The sequence below is a fragment of the Panulirus ornatus genome, chromosome 5 (genome assembly GCF_036320965.1).
Source record: "Panulirus ornatus isolate Po-2019 chromosome 5, ASM3632096v1, whole genome shotgun sequence".
Taxonomy (NCBI): domain Eukaryota; kingdom Metazoa; phylum Arthropoda; class Malacostraca; order Decapoda; family Palinuridae; genus Panulirus; species Panulirus ornatus.
Genome location: NC_092228.1, coordinates 18,828,893 through 18,849,485, shown reverse-complemented (window position 1 = coordinate 18,849,485; position 20,593 = coordinate 18,828,893). Strand labels below are relative to the sequence as shown.

Here is a 20,593-nt window from a genome sequence, read left to right as displayed (position 1 = left end):
TCAAAGTCTTGCAAAACCCATCAAAAGCCATCAATTAAACATAGTTTTTAAGTAACAAATAAGTGGATGTCCAGAACGGTACTTTTATCCAAATGAAATCAGTCAACAACATACAGGCTGTGTGTAATACTGGAAGACACCAGCTCATGGATTACTGTGGAAGGAGTGGAAAGATACACTTCAAAGAGGAAAGATCTGTAAACTTTTCATGTAGCAAAGGAGGTGCAAATAATGTCAGTCATTGATTTGAAATGAAATGTATTTCTTTGTTTATATTTATTAGGTAATTATAAGGTAAACATATCACTGGTACTGCTTTTAGAGACTCCGATTGGTAAATCATTCCATGTATTAACAATACTGTTGAAGAAAAGAACTTCACCTTTTTTAAGATAATGTTCAGTCACAAGTGTATATTTATTAACGCTGTGAGTGAAATCAGATTAATCTGTTCTGAAGTAGCTCTTTAGATTGAGATTATCAAAACCTTTAATGATTTTCGATATTTATTTTAGATTACACCTCTTTTTTTAACCTGTGTTAGATCACTTCCAAACCTTCTCGTTTCTGAGGTAAGTACATTTAATTCTTTAGTCAGCTCCCAAAGGATTTGTTTCTCAGGCCAGGAATCAAGTCTATATTAGCGTTCATTTTCCATCTGTAGGCACTATACTGTACTTTCAATGCAAGATGAAATAACTCGGTATCCAAAGCTATAGTAGTTTTGATATACAGGTAAACTGGTGAACTATGCTGACACTGGGTAGTTATGGTTAGATTGCACTTTATTGTTGTCATTATATATATATATATATCTTTTCTTAAATATTTATTTGGAACCTATCAGTTTTGTTTAGCACTGAAACTGTTTTGGAGGGATACCTTACTTATTCTTACGACATGCAGGGAATACGTGGGAAGTATTCTTTCTCCCCTATCCTCAGGGATGGGATGTAGTTAGGGAAGCAGTGATGGCTTGAGCAAAAGATGCCTGTGGCATGAGAAAGGTGGGAGGTGGGCAGATTAGGAAGGGTAGTGAGTGGTGGGATGAAGAAGTAAGATTGTTAGTGAAAGAGAAGAGAGAGGCAGTTGGACGATTTTTGCAGGGAAATAGTGCAAATGACTGGGAGATGTATAAAAGATGAGGCAAGAAGTCAAGAGAAAGGTGCAAGTATGATGATGATAACATAATATTTTATTATTTATTATACTTAGTCGCTGTCTCCTGTGTTAGTGAGGTAGCGCAAGTAAACAGACGAAAGAATGGCCTAACCCACTCACATATACATGTATATACATAAATGCCCACACATGCACATGTACATACCTATACATTTCAACGTATACATACATGTGCATACATAGGCATATTCATATATACACATGTACATATTCATACTTGCTGCCTTCATCCATTCCTGTTACCACCCTGCCACACATGAAATGGCACCCCCCTTCCCCCACATGCACGCATGAGATAGCACTAGGAAAAGACAACAAAGGTCACATTCATTCACACTGTCTAGTTGTCATGTGTAATGCACCGAAACTACAGCTCCCTTTCCACATCCAGGCCCCACATACCCTGGTTCAATCCATTGACAGCACGTCGACCCTGGTATACCACATCATTTTAATTCATTCTATTCCTTGCATGCCTTTTACCCTCCTGTATGTTCAGGCTCCGAGCGCTCCGAATCTTTTTCACTCCTTCCATCCACCTCCAATTTGGTCTCCCACCCACTGGGGATAGGGGAGAAAGAATACTTCCCACCTATTCCTTGTGTGTCATAGAAGGTGAATAGTACTGTATGTTTGAGGTGCGGTCTAATCTTAACATCCTATTTGCATTCTTGGCTGCTTTATCGCAATGCTGGGAGAATTTGAAGTTATTTGAGACAGTGACCCATAGATCTCTCATTTTAGGGGGGTCTTTTATCTTGTGACCCATCATTTCATAATCAGATTTTTTGTTTAGGTTTCTTTCTTGTAACAACTGACATATATTGACATTAAAATGACATTTGCCATTTTCTAGGCCATTCAGCAATTTTATCTAGATCCTCTTGTAGTCATATCTAATCTTCATCAGTAATATGGCAGTTCCAATCTTTATGTCATGTACTTATTTGGATACTAGGTTGTTTAGCCCAACATCAGTATCGTTAATATGTATAAATGATGAAAAAGTATGGGCCCAAGTATGGATCCCTAGGGGACTCCACCAGTAATAGATGACCATGGTGGTGATTTTCCTTTCATTAAGACTCTCTGCTTCGTATCACATAATCAGGCTTCTGTCCGATTTCCATTGCAACCAGTAATCCCCAAGGCCTTGACTTTGTGCATCAATTTAACACAGGAGACTGTCGAATGCTTTTTGGAAGTCCAGAAATATTATATCTTTTACTTTCTTCATGTCATGGGTATTGAATTATGTATGATTAAATTCATAGAGGTTTGTATGGCATGATCTGCATCATCTAAAACCATGCTGTGTATTATTGATCAGGCTGTATTTTTCCAGATAAGCTATGATCTTATCTCTAATAATCAGCTCCAGAAGTTTATTTGTAATTTATGTGAGACTTATTGGCCAGTAATTACCATGCAGTGTGCAGCTTCCATTTATATATATAGGAGTGATGTCTGCCAATTTCCAGTCCTATTGGACTATTCCATCCAGGAGAGATTTATTGAAATTAAGAGTTGGTGGTCCAGCAGTTTCGTGTTTGACGTTTTTAATCACTCGTGGATAGAAACGATCAGGACCTGGGCTTTCATTAGGCTTCAACCTGTGTTGAATTTGTGTATCTAGTGAGTGTTATTTATCAGTCTTAAAATTCATTATCCTTGCTTTCTATTGTAAAAACAACATTGAAAAACTTGTTCAGGGTTGTTGCTATGCTTTTATCATTCACAATGGTTTCCCCATTCAAGTTAACCAAGCATCTTATCTACTCCTTATATGTTTCTTATTGTTGATATATCTATAAAGTCTTTTAGGATCCCAATTACTATCTCTTTCAATACTCATTTCATATTTTCTCTTGGGATATTTTATAAGAACTTTCACTTGTTGGTTTAGTTTTTTCTGTTATGCATGGGAATGATTGTGACTTGATGGTGCATAAACTGATGCTCAAAACAGGCTGATTATTCCTCTGGGCATGAACTAACAAGGGTGAGACTCTTTAATGAGCTGTGCAACTCGTTAAAATTTGCTCTTTTAAAGTTAGGGATAATAGTACTGGTTTTAGGGGAGTCGCTGTTGATAAGTTGCACCTAACCATGTTATGGTCACTTGTGCCTTGTTATTCTCCAACATGGATATTAGTTACTAAGAACTCCTGGGATGCAAGAACTAAATCAAGTAGAATAGTTCTTCCCATTGTCAGCTCGGTGAGAGTTTGGTAGAGAAAATTGTCTTCAACAAAGCAGATTCACTCTCTGCACCTGAGATAGTTTGCCAGTTGATTTGTAGAATATTAAATCTCCAAGAATTATCGAGTCTCTTATCCTGTATTACTTGTTGTAAACTCTCATGCATGACAGTGTCAGTATCTGCTGGCTGACTAGGGCTTCTATAAACAACGATTATGTAAAGTTTGGAAGATTCAGTGCTCATTAATCATATTGTTATTTTTCGTGTTCAGAAATGTTTATGTTAGACGAATGATATCAATGTGTTCACTGTTTACTGAACAAAAAAGTTCAGCAATTTTATTTTGGATGGGTCTCATATTCATGTAAAGTTCATTTAATTTCTTTGAGTGATTTCTGTAGGAGACTGGTGGTATGGTGCTTATTCTAGTGTAGCCTTATGTAGAATGTGGACAATTCACTGAATATTTCCTCATCCAAGAACTTGTATTTGGGTTCCTCATTGTTCTTTAAAGAAAGCAGGAATAATTTAAGAGAAAACATGCATAAACTTTATAAGCAAATCAATAAAGATGTTAGGGAGCACTTCTAAGTGAGTGGTGGATGACGAATCAACTTTTGAACTGTGTGGCTAGCTCAGACTGTGTCAGCCACTTTAAGTAAAGATATGATTCTGTGATGAGAAATTGAAATGATGATTGTGATATACAGAGACAAGTAATTAAGGCAAGCAGTAAAAGCACCAATATGTGCAAGTTTAGTCTTGCATATATTTACTCGTACATTGTTTAGCTTCACAGTATTTGAACAAAGTTAGAAAGATACAAGGTGCAGAAATTATATAGGTACCTTTAATGCCTTGAAGTATGTAAAAAAATATTTCAACCCCCTTTAGTTCTTTAGGATGCAATACTTTTTTCCCCATTTATTGTCAGTTACTTTTTAAGCGCTTGTGTTTGTTTCCATTTTTTATTTATTTATTTATTTTGCTTTGTCGCTGTCTCCCACGTTTGCGAGGTAGCGCAAGGAGACAGACGAAAGAAATGGCCCAACCCACCCCCATACACATGTATATACATACACGTCCACACACGCAAATATACATACCCATACATCTCAATGTACACATATATATACACACACAGACACATACATATATACACATTCACACAATTCACACTGTCTGCCTTTATTCATTCCCATCGCCACCTCGCCACACATGGAATAACATCCCCCTCCCCCTCATGTGTGCGAGGTAGTGCTAGGAAAAGACAACAAAGGCCCCATTCGTTCACACTCAGTCTCTAGCTGTCATGCAATAATGCCCGAAACCACTGCTCCCTTTCCACATCCAGGCCCCACAGAACTTTCCATGGTTTACCCCAGACGCTTCACATCCCCTGATTCAATCCATTGACAGCACATCGACCCCGGTATACCACATCGATCCAATTTACTCTATTCCTTGCCCGCCTCTCACCCTCCTGCATGTTCAGGCCCCGATCACTCAAAATCTTTTTCACTCCATCTTTCCACCTCCAGTTTGGTCTCCCACTTCTCATTCCCTCCACCTCCGACACATATATCCTCTTGGTCAATCTTTCCTCACTCATTCTTTCCATGTGCCCAAACCATATCAAAACACCCTCTTCTGCTCTCTCAACCATGCTCTTTTTATTTTTTATAGCTGATGTAATATATTTTAGGCTATGGCAATGGGTATGGAGTGATGTATAAGTATTTGTAAAGACAATGGAAGCACTTTTTTCTAAATACTCCATTCGTTATTTTTGGTGACGAATAAAAAATACTGATACCCACAGTATTTTGGGTTTTTTGTCCAGTGTCAGCATGGCTTTAGCTTTTGCTGGTTTTGACTGGAATCATCATGAATTGAGTCCTATATTCAAAGAAACACTTGCCAGTTTTATTACTAATCATAGTTTAATGCTGCCAGCCATCACATGGTCAGTTTGAAGTGAATATCATCTGCAAAACATATATTTTCAAATGTGATAAAGCATGAAAAGATAAGAGGAACAAGAGAAATAAGCAAGTAGCTGTGTTGTAATTTATATCAAAATGGAACAAGGGAATCCATCTTGAAAAATCTGTTGTCAGCAGAAACAGTTGTTTTCTTGTTGAACTTTTTTTAAACATCCAACAAAACATTTTGCATGTTACGTGAATTAAGAATTTTGGAAAGTACTTTGATCGACTGCTATAGGTTTCTTTATGATGTCTTTAGGTATTATTGTGACAGGAGGAGTTGCTTTGGTAATTGAGTAGACAAAGCAGAGTTCAGCAAGGGGCTTACTGTGAGTTCTGTTTTCCAAAATGAGGTAAAGATTCAATGATACATTAGATTATTGCTAAGTAGGGAGAGGTTTGGTTTCATTACTTCAAGATTAGGTTAGTTAACATTACTCTTATGTCAGGTTAGTTTTTGATAGTGGCATTTTTTTTCCTTTGATTCAAAGTTCTCAAGACTTTGTCCTGTAAGTAGAGTTTTGAATGTCAAAGCCACATCAAGAAATTAGTTATTGAGAGTGCAAAAGTAGACTGATAAATTACCAGAACTTACCTGTCTTATTTTCAGCCTCATATGCATTTAGATTGCTGGAACTTAGTATATGTAAACTTTTTCTCCATCTTGCACATAGCACTTTGACACATTTAACTCAGTTCTTTTTTCTGAATCATAAATTTTTTATTTCCGAATATATGAGAGTAAGAAAATTACCCATATATCTCCTTCATGTAGTGTGAGATGACTAATAGGGGTGGGAGCAGGGGAATGAAAACCCTCCATTTCTTGTATTGTCACTTTTCAAAAAATGAATAGAGGTAATAACCAAGTGAGGATGGTTCTTTGAAGGTTCCTGCAGTGGTGTTAGATTGTGCATTGACAAAATCTGTATGAGAAGAAGGGAGAGGTAAGTGTCATGTTTATGGAGATATACCTAGGTGATCTGGCTCTGAGTAGAACTGAACTGAATATGAAGGGCTAAGAATGGTTTGGGTGTGAAGAAGGGAGTGTGTGACGCTTAGGATGAAGGAAGAGTTGTTGGAATGTTTTTAAAAGTGTAAGGAAATGAGTTCAAGACTTATGTGGATGAGAATGAAGGTAGACTTTGAGAGATAGGTGATTGCCATCTCTACGCTACCTGTAGTGAGAGTAGTAAGGAAGTAAGTGAACACTTGGGAAGAGTATAGTGAATGCTCGGGCAAACTTATGCATGGAATCAAATGCACATGATGGGCAATTTAGATGCAAGAATGGGTAATGTCGCCATTGAAAATGGGAACAGCTCGTTGAGCTGTGTACTGAAAAGGGATTGGTGATTGGGAATACCTGTTTGAAAAAAAAAAAAAGATTCAGGCATAAGTATGCATAGATGAGTGGGGTTGAGGTCAGTAGGCATTACTGGATTATGTGTTTGTTAACAAGCATGCAAAGTAGAGGTTGTAGGATGTGAAGTTACTGACAGAGGAAGCAGATGGAATGGCTGGTAATTCCATGGTAGAGGCAGGTGTGAAAGTTTGTATTTGCCTCAGGAAAAGAGGATATAGTGATTGGGAAAAGGTGTGGAAAGTGAGTGACCTTGGTAAAGAGGTTTGTGAGCAGAGGTACCAAGATGGATTGAGTGATGACTGTCATCAGGCAAGAGCAAATGGAACAAGGGAAACCCATGAGGAGTAGAAGGTCACTGTTTGTATATGTAGGTCAGGTGTGTAGTTCTGTATGTGAAAGGTGTGGTGAGAGGGTATTTTAAAGAGCATAGTGAGTGGTATGGTGAGAAAGTTGATTTGCTTGTGAAAGAGAAAAGAGAGATGTGTGGATGGTATCTGCTGGAAAGGATGCAAGTGATTGTGAGGTAAACAAGAGTAAGCAGCAGGAAATCAAGAGGATTGAGCTGAAGCTGAAAAAGTAGGCAAGAGAGAAATGGTGTGGGAGAATATCAGTAAGCTTCAGGGTGAGTGAAATATTGTTTTAGAATGTGAATAGTGTAAAGAAAATAAAAGGAAAAATTGGGTTCTCAGTGAAGGAAGCAGATGGAGAAGTGGTAATAGGCAAAGAAGAGATGGTAAAGAAATCGAGTGATTATTCTGAAGGACTGTAGTGTTTACAGAATACATGAAGAACTATGGAGTTTGATTATGTTTTACCTACTTTACAAGATTTGATGGGCTGCAAATGACATGAAACAGGACTCAGAACAATCATTTGCTGCCTGGCAACCCCAAATACTTCTCTTTTACACAGTGAAACAGAGTCCAACCAGTACAATCCCACCTCAATATCCTTCCCATCCAGATACAGTACCATCTCATTTAGCTAGTTTCTCCTTTATTTTCCTAAATATATCGTTGATTATTAATCCATTCATATGCTAAGAACCTTCTAAAGTGAATCACTAGGAAAAATGTATGAATAACATACTGTTGTTTATCTTTTCTTTCACACTATTCGCCATTTCCCGCGATAGTGAGGTAGCGTTAAGAACAGAGGACTGGGTCTTTGAGGGAATATCCTCACCTGGCCCCTTCTCTGTTCCTTCATTTGGGGGGAAAAAAAAAAATGAGAGGGGAGGATTTCCAGCCCCCCTGCTCCCTTCCCTTTTAGTCGCTTCTACAACACGCAGGGAATACGTGGGAAGTATTCTTTCTCCCCAATATATATATATATATATATATATATATATATATATATATATATATATATATATATATATATATATTTTTTTTTTTTTTTTTTCTTTTTTGCTTTGTCGCTGTCTCCCGCGTTTGCGAGGTAGCGCAAGGAAACAGATGAAAGAAATGGCCCAACCCACCCCCATACACATGTATATACATACATCCACACACGCAAATATACATACCTACACAGCTTTCCATGGTTTACCCCAGACGCTTCACATGCCTTGATTCAATCCACTGACAGCACGTCAACCCTGGTATACCACATCGCTCCAATTCACTCTATTCCTTGCCCTCCTTTCACCCTCCTGCATGTTCAGGCCCTGATCACACAAAATCTTTTTCACTCCATCTTTCCACCTCCAATTTGGTCTCCCTCTTCTCCTCGTTCCCTCCACCTCCGACACGTATATCCTCTTGGTCAATCTTTCCTCACTCATTCTCTCCATGTGACCAAACCATTTCAAAACACCCTCTTCTGCTATCTCAACCACGCTCTTTTTATTTCCACACATCTCTCTTACCCTTACGTTACTTACTCGATCAAACCACCTCACACCACACATTGTCCTCAAACATCTCATTTCCAGCACATCCATCCTCCTGCGCACAACTCTATCCATAGTCCACGCCTCGCAACCATACAACATTGTTGGAACCACTATTCTTTCAAACATACCCATTTTTGCTTTCTGAGATAATGTTCTCGACTTCCACACATTCTTCAAGGCTCCCAGAATTTTCGCCCCCTCCTCCACCCTATGATCCACTTCCGCTTCCATGGTTCCATCCACTGCCAGATCCACTCCAAGATATCTAAAACACTTCACTTCCTCCAGTTTTTCTCCATTCAAACTCAGCTCCCAATTGACTTGACCCTCAACCCTACTGTACCTAATAACCTTGCTCTTATTCACATTTACTCTTAACTTTCTTCTTTCACACACTTTACCAAACTCAGTCACCAGCTTCTGCAGTTTCTCACATGAATCAGCCACCAGCGCTGTATCATCAGCGAACAACAACTGACTCACTTCCCAAGCTCTCTCATCCCCAACAGACTTCATACTTGCCCCTCTTTCCAAAACTCTTGCATTCACCTCCCTAACAACCCCATCCATAAACAAATTAAACAACCATGGAGACATCACACACCCCTGCCGCAAACCTACATTCACTGAGAACCAATCACTTTCCTCTCTTCCTACACGTACACATGCCTTACATCCTCGATAAAAACTTTTCACTGCTTCTAACAACTTGCCTCCCACACCATATATTCTTAATACCTTCCACAGAGCATCTCTATCAACTCTATCATATGCCTTCTCCAGATCCATAAATGCTACATACAAATCCATTTGCTTTTCTAAGTATTTCTCACATACATTCTTCAAAGCAAACACCTGATCCACACATCCTCTACCACTTCTGAAACCACACTGCTCTTCCCCAATCTGATGCTCTGTACATGCCTTCACCCTCTCAATCAATACCCTCCCATATAATTTGCCAGGAATACTCAACAAACTTATACCTCTGTAATTTGAGCACTCACTCTTATCCCCTTTGCCTTTGTACAATGGCACTATGCACGCATTCCGCCAATCCTCAGGCACCTCACCGTGAGTCATACATACATTAAATAACCTTACCAACCAGTCAACAATACAGTCACCCCCTTTTTTAATAAATTCCACTGCAATACCATCCAAACCCGCTGCCTTGCCGGCTTTCATCTTCTCTGTTTACCAAATCATTTTCCCTAACCCTCGTACTTTGCACACCACCTCGACCAAAACACCCTATATCTGCCACTCTATCATCAAACACATTCAACAAATCTTCAAAATACTCACTCCATCTCCTTCTCACATCACCACTACTTGTTATCACCTCCCCATTTGCGCCCTTCACTGAAGTTCCCATTTGCTCCCTTGTCTTACGCACTTTATTTACCTCCTTCCAGAACATCTTTTTATTCTCCCTAAAATTTAATGATACTCTCTCACCCCAACTCTCATTTGCCCTTTTTTTCACCTCTTGCACCTTTCTCTTGACCTCCTGTCTCTTTCTTTTATACGTCTCCCACTCAATTGCATTTTTTCCCTGCAAAAATCGTCCAAATGCCTCTCTCTTCTCTTTCACTAATACTCTTACTTCTTCATCCCACCACTCACTACCCTTTCTAATCAACCCACCTCTCACTCTTCTCATGCCACAAGCATCTTTTGCGCAATCCATCACTGATTCCCTAAATACATCCCATTCCTCCCCCACTCCCACTTCTGGGAAACAGAAGAAGGAGTCACGCGGGGAGTGCTCATCCTCCTCGAAGGCTCAGATTGGGGTGCCTAAATGTGTGTGGATGTAACCAAGATGTGAAAAAAGGAGAGATAGGTAGTATGTTTGAGGAAAGGAACCTGGATGTTTTGGCTCTGAGTGAAACGAAGCTCAAAGGTAAAGGGGAAGAGTGGTTTGGGAATGTCTTGGGAGTAAAGTCAGGGGTTAGTGAGAGGACAAGAGCAAGGGAAGGAGTAGCAGTACTCCTGAAACAGGAGTTGTGGAAGTATGTGATAGAATGTAAGAAAGTAAATTCTCGATTAATATGGGTAAAACTGAAAGTTGATGGAGAGAGATGGGTGATTATTGGTGCATATGCACCTGGGCATGAGAAGAAAGATCATGAGAGGCAAGTGTTTTGGGAGCAGCTGAATGAGTGTGTTAGTGGTTTTGATGCATGAGACCGGGTTATAGTGTTGGGTGATTTGAATGCAAAGGTGAGTAATGTGGCAGTTGAGGGAATAATTGGTATACATGGGGTGTTCAGTGTTGTAAATGGAAATGGTGAAGAGCTTGTAGATTTATGTGCTGAAAAAGGACTGATGATTGGGAATACCTGGTTTAAAAAGCGAGATATACATAAGTATACTTATGTAAGTAGGAGAGATGGCCAGAGAGCGTTATTGGATTACGTGTTAATTGACAGGCGCACGAAAGAGAGACTTCTGGATGTTAATGTGCTGAGAGGTGCAACTGGAGGGATGTCTGATCATTATCTTGTGGAGGCAAAGGTGAAGATTAGTATGGGTTTTCAGAAAAGAAGAGTGAATGTTGGGGTGAAGAGGGTGGTGAGAGTAAGTGAGCTTGGGAATGAGACTTGTGTGAGGAAGTACCAGGAGAGACTGAGTACAGAATGGAAAAAGGTGAGAACAATGGATATATATATATATATATATATATATATATATATATATATATATATATATATATATATATATATATATATATATATCTTCTTTCTTCTTTTAAACTATTTGCCATTTCCCGCATTCGCGAGGTAGCGTTAAGAACAGAGGACTGGGCCTTTTTTGGAATATCCTCACCTGGCCCCACTCTGTTCCTTCTTTTGGAAAATTAAAAAAAAATCGAGAGGGGAGGATTTCCAGCCCCCCGCTCCCATATGTATATATATACATATACACACATACATATATATATATATATATATATATTTATATATTATTGTACTTGATCGCTGCTTCCCGCATCAGCGAGGCAGCACCAGATAACAGATGAAGAATGGCCTATACATGCACATATACATATCAACACATGCAAACATATAAACAGACATAGACACGCACACATGTGCACATATTCACACCCGCTAGACTTGATCCATTGCTGACGCCACGCCACCCCACAGGAAATTGCATTACTACCCACTGCTTCAGCAAGGTAGTGCCAGGGAAACAGACAAAACAGGCCACAATCATCCACCCTCAGTCCCCAGCTGTCATGTGCAACACACCAAAACCACAGCTCCCCATCCACATCCAGGCCCCAGATTTATTTATTTATTTTATTTTGCTTTGTCGCTGTCTCCTGCGTTTGCGAGGTAGTGCAAGGAAACAGACGAAAGAAATGGCCCAACCCACCCCCATACACATGTATATACATACACGTCCACACACGCAAATATACATACCTATACATCTCAATGTACACATATATATACACACACAGACACATACATATATACCCATGCACACAATTCACACTGTCTGCCTTTATTCATTTCCATCGCCACCTCGCCAGACATGGAATAACATCCCCCTCCCCCCTCATGTGTGCGAGGAAGCACTAGGAAAAGACAACAAAGACCCCATTCGTTCACACTCAGTCTCTAGCTGTCATGCAATAATGCCCAAAACCACAGCTCCCTTTCCACATCCAGGCCCCACACAACTTTCCATGGTTTATCCCAGACGCTTCAAATGCCCTGATTCAATCCACTGACCACGTCAACCCCGGTATACCACATTGATCCAATTCACTCTATTCCTTGCCCGCCTTTCACCCTCCTCCATGTTCAGGCCCCGATCACTCAAAAAATTTTTCACTCCATCTTTCCACCTCCAATTTGGTCTCCCACTTCTCCTCGTTCCCTCCACCTCCGACACATATATCCTCTTGGTCAATCTTTCCTCACTCATTCTCTCCATGTGCCCAAACCATTTCAAAACACCCTCTTCTGCTCTCTCAACTACTGTTGTTTATATCTTGTTTATATCTTGAATATTTGAATATTTAGTAATGAGCACCATCATTAATGATCATTGAGAGGTCAGGCCTTTGCCTAGTTCTCCTGTTTCTTCTGAAGATTTTTGAATATGTAGATGTTATAAACTAATGCATTAGGTAAGAGTCTACTAAAGGGAATTGTGTTCAAATGATTTATGAAGAATATGATATACTGATATATATGCATCAGAGGTGGAGGTAACAAGGAGAAGTGGGAGACCAAATTAGAGGTGGAAGGATGGAGTGAAAAAGATTTTGAGCGATCGGGGCCTGAACATGCAGGGGGGTGAAAGGCGTGCAAGGAATACAGTGAATTGGAACGATGTGGTATACCACGGTTGATATGTTGTCTGGATTGAACCAGGGCATGTGAAGTGTCTGCAGTAAACCATAGAAAGTTTTGTGGGGCCTGGATGTGGAAAGGGAGCCGTGGTTATGGTGCATTATACATAACAGCTAGAGACTGAGTGTGAACAAATGTGGCCTTTGTTGTCTTTTCCTAGTGCTACCTCATGCGCGTGCGGGCGGAGGGGGTTGTCATTTCATGTGTGGCGGAGTGGCAATGGGAATGAATAAAGGCAGTAAGTATGAATTATGTACATGTGTATATATGTGTATGTATATATAAGTATACGTTGAAATGTATAGGTATGTATATGTGCGTGTGTGGACGTGTATGTATAAACGTGTATGTGGGTGGGTTGAGCCATTCCTTTGTCTGTTTCCTTGCTCTACCTCACTAATGCAGGAGACAGTGACAAAGTATGATAGATAAGATAGATGATGATGTACTGTATCATTATATTGATTATATGTTGATTATATGTTTTTATCGAGGATGTAAGGCATGTGCACGTGTAGGAAGAGAGGAAAGTGATTGGTTCTCAGTGAATGTAGATTTGTGGCAGGGGTGTGTGATGTCTCCATGGTTGTTTAATTTGTTTATGGATGGGGTTGTTAGGGAGGTAAATGCAAGAGTTTTTGGAAAGAGGGGCAAGTATGAAGTCTGTTGGGGATGAGAGAGCTTGGGAAGTGAGTCAGTTGTTGTTCGCTGATGATACAGCGTTGGTGGCTGATTCATGTGAGAAACTGCAGAAGCTGGTGACTGAGTTTGGTAAAGTGTGTGAAAAAAGAAAGTTAAGAGTAAATGTGAATAAGAGCAAGGTCATTAGTTACAGTAGGGTTGAGGGTCAAGTTAATTGGGAGGTAAGTTTGAATGGAGAAAAACTGGAGGAAGTAAAGTGTTTTAGATATCTTGGAGTGGATCTGGCAGCGGATGGAATCATGGAAGCGGAAGTGAATCATAGGGTGGGGGAGGGGGCGAAAATCCTGGGAGCCTTGAAGAATGTGTGGAAGTCGAGAACATTATCTCGGAAAGCAAAAATGGGTATGTTTGAAGGAATAGTGGTTCCAACAATGTTGTATGGTTGCGAGGCATGGGCTATGGATGGAGTTGTGCGCAGGAGGGTGGATGTGCTGGAAATGAAATGTTTGAGGACAATATGTGGTGTGAGGTGGTTTGATCGAGTAAGTAATGTAAGGGTAAGAGAGATGTGTGGAAATAAAAAGAGCATGGTTGAGAGAGCAGAAGAGGGTGTTTTGAAATGGTTTGGTCACATGGAGAGAATGAGTGAGGAAAGATTGACCAAGAGGATATATGTGTCGGAGGTGGAGGGAACGAGGAGAAGTGGGAGACCAAATTGGAGATGGAAAGATGGAGTGAAAAAGATTTTGAGTGATTGGGGCCTGAACATGCAGGAGGGTGAAAGGCGGGCAAGGAATAGAGTGAATTAGATCGATGTGGTATACCGGGGTCGACGTGCTGTCAATGGATTGAATCAGGGCATGTGAAGCGTCTGGAGTAAACCATGGAAAGTTGTGTGGGACCTGGATGTGGAAAGGGAGCTGTGGTTTCGGGCATTATTGCATGACAGCTAGAGACTGAGTGTGAACGAATGGGGCCTTTGTTGTCTTTTCCTAGCGCTACCTCGCACACATGAGGGGGGAGGGGGATGTTATTCCATGTGTGGCGAGGTGGCGATGGGAATGAATAAAGGCAAACAGTGTGAATTGTGTGCATGTGTGTATATGTATGTGTCTGTGTGTGTATATATATGTGTACATTGAGATGTATGGGTATGTATATTTGCGTGTGTGGACGTGTATGTATATACATTGTGCATGAGGGTGGGTTGGGCCATTTCTTTCGTCTGTTTCCTTGCGCTACCTTGCAAACGCGGGAGACAGTGACAAAGCAAAATAAATAATAAATAAGTAAATATGTTGAATGACTTAAAATGAAGGGTGAGGGAGCAGGGTAAGAATTCTGCCTAATTTTGGCAAAACGAAAAAAAATATAATAGTTGAAATTTACCAAAGTATCACAGTGTTTCATGTCAAGATTGCCTGATTTGAGTTCGACTGAGCTATTAGAATGATGTTTGATTTAAGAAAAGATTCGTTGCTAATTAAAGAAAATACAATTATTTTGTCCTTGTGCTCTCATCAGATCAGTTTTGATAGTATTTACATGTATGTACTTAAAGTTTAGGTCATCAAAATATGAATTTTCCAAAATTCAGATTCTGACATGGTATCAAGCCACTGCAATTTTTTGGAACTTTTACATGTAAAATGTTATTTATAAAAATACATTCATGTCTTAGTGCCTGTTATATAGTAGCTGTTCATTCATTCATTAGATTTCAGCTGCCTTCATAGATGATTATGACCATCATCCCTGCCAAGAGATATTCTTTTCATTCTTTTTCAGTTGTACATGTGTCAGCAATAGCATCATGTTAAAGGTGTAGCATTTTTACAGCAACTTCATTTAGGTTGTTTGCAGAAAGATAAAGATGTTTTACCATTTGTTTATTACTTAACATTCATTAACCAAATTATTTTAAACCATAAGATAAAAAAGAATAGACTTCTTTGTAATATGGAGAAACCACTTGTTAGCACCTTTAAAGATTAATTTTAATGGCCATAGATGAAATTGCAGCAATTGTACTGTGAAAGTTAAACTTTCTGTCAAAAATTTGCAAATGTTCAAATACAGTGTTTTGGGTAATTCATATATTGTATAATAGCTTAAGGTTTCCTTTGTATATACAGAATTTCTGTGTATATATGATGGTATTGATGTTTTGGTAGATTATGCAAATTAAAGCTATGGTACCTTAAACTCTGTAATCCGATGTTTATGCATCCTTTGGCTGTACGGCATTTATTGATTTTTCCTCTTCAAAGAGTTTATTATATATGAATTTCTTCTTTAGGATTTTATTTTTTTTCTGATTGTTTAATGGTTCATTCTTCAATGCTCCCAGGATTTTCGCCCCTCCCCCACCCTATATATATATATATATATATATATATATATATATTTTTTTTTTTTTTTCATACTATTCGCCATTTCCCGCGATAGCGAGGTAGCGTTAAGAACAGAGGACTGGGCCTTTGAGGGAATATCCTCACCTGGCCCGCTCCTCTGTTCCTTCTTTTGGAAAATTAGAAAAAAAAAAAAAACGAGAGGGGAGGATTTCCAGCCCCCCCTCCCTTCCCTTTTAGTCGCCTTCTACGACACGCAGGGAAAACGTGGGAAGTATTCTTTCTCCCCTATCCCCAGGGAAACCCTATCCCTATATATATTATATATATATGTATAAAAGAAAGAGACAGGAGGTCAAGAGAAAGGTGCAAGAGGTGAAAAAAAGGGCAAATGAGAGTTGGGGTGAGAGAGTATCATTAAATTTTAGGGAGAATAAAAAGATGTTCTGGAAGGAGGTAAATAAAGTGCGTAAGACAAGGGAGCAAATGGGAACTTCAGTGAAGGGCGCAAATGGGGAGGTGATAACAAGTAGTGGTGATGTGAGAAGGAGATGGAGTGAGTATTTTGAAGGTTTGTTGAATGTGTTTGATGATAGAGTGGCAGATATAGGGTGTTTTGGTCGAGGTGGTGTGCAAAGTGAGAGGGTTAGGGAAAATGATTTGGTAAACAGAGAAGAGGTAGTAAAAGCTTTGCGGAAGATGAAAGCCGGCAAGGCAGCAGGTTTGGATGGTATTGCAGTGGAATTTATTAAAAAAGGGGGTGACTGTATTGTTGACTGGTTGGTAAGGTTATTTAATGTATGTATGACTCATGGTGAGGTGCCTGAGGATTGGTGGAATGCATGCATAGTGCCATTGTACAAAGGCAAAGGGGATAAGAGTGAGTGCTCAAATTACAGAGGTATAAGTTTGTTGAGTATTCCTGGTAAATTATATGGGAGGGTATTGATTGAGAGGGTGAAGGCATGTACAGAGCATCAGATTGGGGAAGAGCAGTGTGGTTTCAGAAGTGGTAGAGGATGTGTGGATCAGGTGTTTGCTTTGAAGAATGTATGTGAGAAATACTTAGAAAAGCAAATGGATTTGTATGTAGCATTTATGGATCTGGAGAAGGCATATGATAGAGTTGATAGAGATGCTCTGTGGAAGGTATTAAGAATATATGGTGTGGGAGGCAAGTTGTTAGAAGCAGTGAAAAGTTTTTATCGAGGATGTAAGGCATGTGTACGTGTAGGAAGAGAGGAAAGTGATTGGTTCTCAGTGAATGTAGGTTTGCGGCAGGGGTGTGTGATGTGTCCATGGTTGTTTAATTTGTTTATGGATGGGGTTGTTAGGGAGGTGAATGCGAGAGTTTTGGAAAGAGGGGCAAGTATGAAGTCTGTTGGGGATGAGAGAGCTTGGGAAGTGAGTCAGTTGTTGTTCGCTGATGATACAGCGCTGGTGGCTGATTCATGTGAGAAACTGCAGAAGCTGGTGACTGAGTTTGGTAAAGTGTGTGAAAGAAGAAAGTTAAGAGTAAATGTGAATAAGAGCGAGGTTATTAGGTACAGTAGGGTTGAGGGTCAAGTCAATTGGGAGGTGAGTTTGAATGGAGAAAAACTGGAGGAAGTGAAGTGTTTTAGATATCTGGGAGTGGATCTGGCAGCGGATGGAACCATGGAAGCGGAAGTGGATCATAGGGTGGGGGAGGGGGCGAAAATTCTGGGAGCCTTGAAGAATGTGTGGAAGTCGAGAACATTATCTCGGAAAGCAAAAATGGGTATGTTTGAAGGAATAGTGGTTCCAACAAAGTTGTATGGTTGCGAGGCGTGGGCTATGGATAGAGTTGTGCGCAGGAGGATGGATGTGCTGGCAATGAGATGTTTGAGGACAATGTGTGGTGTGAGGTGGTTTGATCGAGTAAGTAACGTAAGGGTAAGAGAGATGTGTGGAAATAAAAAGAGCGTGGTTGAGAGAGCAGAAGAGGGTGTTTTGAAATGGTTTGGGCACATGGAGAGAATGAGTGAGGAAAGATTGACCAAGAGGATATATGTGTCGGAGGTAGATGGAACGAGGAGAAGAGGGAGACCAAATTGGAGGTGGAAAGATGGAGTGAAAAAGATTTTGTGTGATCGGGGCCTGCCTGAACATGCAGGAGGGTGAAAGGAGGGCAAGGAATAGAGTGAATTGGAGCGATGTGGTATACCGGGGTTGACGTGCTGTCAGTGGATTGAATCAAGGCATGTGAAGCGTCTGGGGTAAACCAAGCTGTGTAGGTATGTATATTTGCGTGTGTGGACGTATGTATATACATGTGTATGGGGGTGGGTTGGGCCATTTCTTTCGTCTGTTTCCTTGCGTTACCTCGCAAACGCGGGAGACAGCGACAAAGCAAAAAAAAAAAGAAATATATATATATATATATATATATATATATATATATATATATATATATATATGTATATATATATATATATATATATATATATATATATATATATATATATATATATATATATATATATATGCGTGCATAGTGCCATTGTACAAAGGCAAAGGGGATAAGAGTGAGTGCTCAAATTACAGAGGTATAAGTTTGTTGAGTATTCCTGGCAAATTATATGGGAGGGTATTGATTGAGAGGGTGAAGGCATGTACAGAGCATCAGATTGGGGAAGAGCAGTGTGGTTTCAGAAGTGGTAGAGGTTGTGTGGATCAGGTGTTTGCTTTGAAGAATGTATGTGAGAAATACTTAGAAAAGCAAATGGATTTGTATGTAGCATTTATGGATCTGGAGAAGGCATATGATAGAGTTGATAGAGATGCTCTGTGGAAGGTATTAAGAATATATGGTGTGGGAGGCAAGTTGTTAGAAGCAGTGAAAAGTTTTTATCGAGGATGTAAGGCTTGTGTACGTGTAGGAAGAGAGGAAAGTGATTGGTTCTCAGTGAATGTAGGTTTGCGGCAGGGGTGTGTGATGTCTCCATGGTTGTTTAATTTGTTTATGGATGGGGTTGTTAGGGAGGTGAATGCAAGAGTTTTGGAAAGAGGGGCAAGTATGAAGTCTGTTGGGGATGAGAGAGCTTGGGAAGTGAGTCAGTTGTTGTTCGCTGATGATACAGCGCTGGTGGCTGATTCATGTGAGAAACTGCAGAAGCTGGTGACTGAGTTTGGTAAAGTGTGTGAAAGAAGAAAGTTAAGAGTAAATGTGAATAAGAGCAAGGTTATTAGGTGAGTTTGAATGGAGAAAAACTGGAGGAAGTGAAGTGTTTTAGATATCTGGGAGTGGATCTGGCAGCGGATGGAACCATGGAAGCGGAAGTGGATCATAGGGTGGGGGAGGGGGCGAAAATTCTGGGAGCCTTGAAGAATGTGTGGAAGTCGAGAACATTATCTCGGAAAGCAAAAATGGGTATGTTTGAAGGAATAGTGGTTCCAACAATGTTGTATGGTTGCGAGGCGTGGACTATGGATAGAGTTGTGCGCAGGAGGATGGATGTGCTGGAAATGAGATGTTTGAGGACAATGTGTGGTGTGAGGTGGTTTGATCGAGTAAGTAACGTAAGGGTAAGAGAGATGTGTGGAAATAAAAAGAGCGTGGTTGAGAGAGCAGAAGAGGGTGTTTTGAAATGGTTTGGTCACATGGAGAGAATGAGTGAGGAAAGATTGACCAAGAGGATATATGTGTCAGAGGTGGAGGGAACGAGGAGAAGAGGGAGACCAAATTGGAGGTGGAAAGATGGAGTAAAAAAGATTTTGTGTGATCGGGGCCTGAACATGCAGGAGGGTGAAAGGAGGGCAAAGAATAGAGTGAATTGGAGCGATGTGGTATACCGGGGTTGACGTGCTGTCAGTGGATTGAATCAAGGCATGTGTATGGGGGTGGGTTGGGCCATTTCTTTCGTCTGTTTCCTCGCGCTACCTCGCAAACGCGGGAGACAGCGACAAAGCAAAAAAAAAATATATATATATATATATATATATATATATATATATATATATATATATATATATATATATATATATATATATATATATATTCTTTTCTTTCTTTCATACTATTTGCCATTTCCCGCGATAGCGAGGTAGTGTTAAGAACAGAGGACTGGGTCATTGAGGGAATATCCTCACCTGGCCCTCTTCTCTGTTCCTTCTTTTGGGAAAAAAAAAAAACGAGAGGGGAGGATTTCCAGCCTCCCGCTCCCTTCCCTTTTAGTCGCCTTCTACGACACGCAGGGAATACGTGGGAAGTATTCTTTCTTCCCTATCCCCAGGGAATATATATATATATATATATATATATATATATATATATATATATATATATATATATATATATATATTATATATATATATATATATATATGTATATATATATATATCCCTGGGGATAGGGGATTAAGAATACTTCCCACGTATTCCCTGCGTGTCGTAGAAGGCGACTGAAAGGGGAGGGAGCGGGGGGCTGGAAATCCTCCCCTCTCTTTTTTTTTTTTTTTTTTTCCAAAAGAAGGAACAGAGGGGGCCAGGTGAGGATATTCCAAAAAAGGCCCAGTCCTCTGTTCTTAACGCTACCTCGCTATCGCAGGGAAATGGCGAATAGTAT

At 39.9% G+C, this 20,593-nt stretch overlaps 1 protein-coding gene across 1 annotated transcript in view; it reads left to right on the top strand.

Annotated features, from left to right (window-relative positions):
• Positions 1–20,593, top strand: part of LOC139748614 (cation-dependent mannose-6-phosphate receptor-like) — a 104,641-nt gene that overhangs the window by 1,148 nt on the left and 82,900 nt on the right. The gene's annotated exons all lie outside the window — the stretch shown is intronic.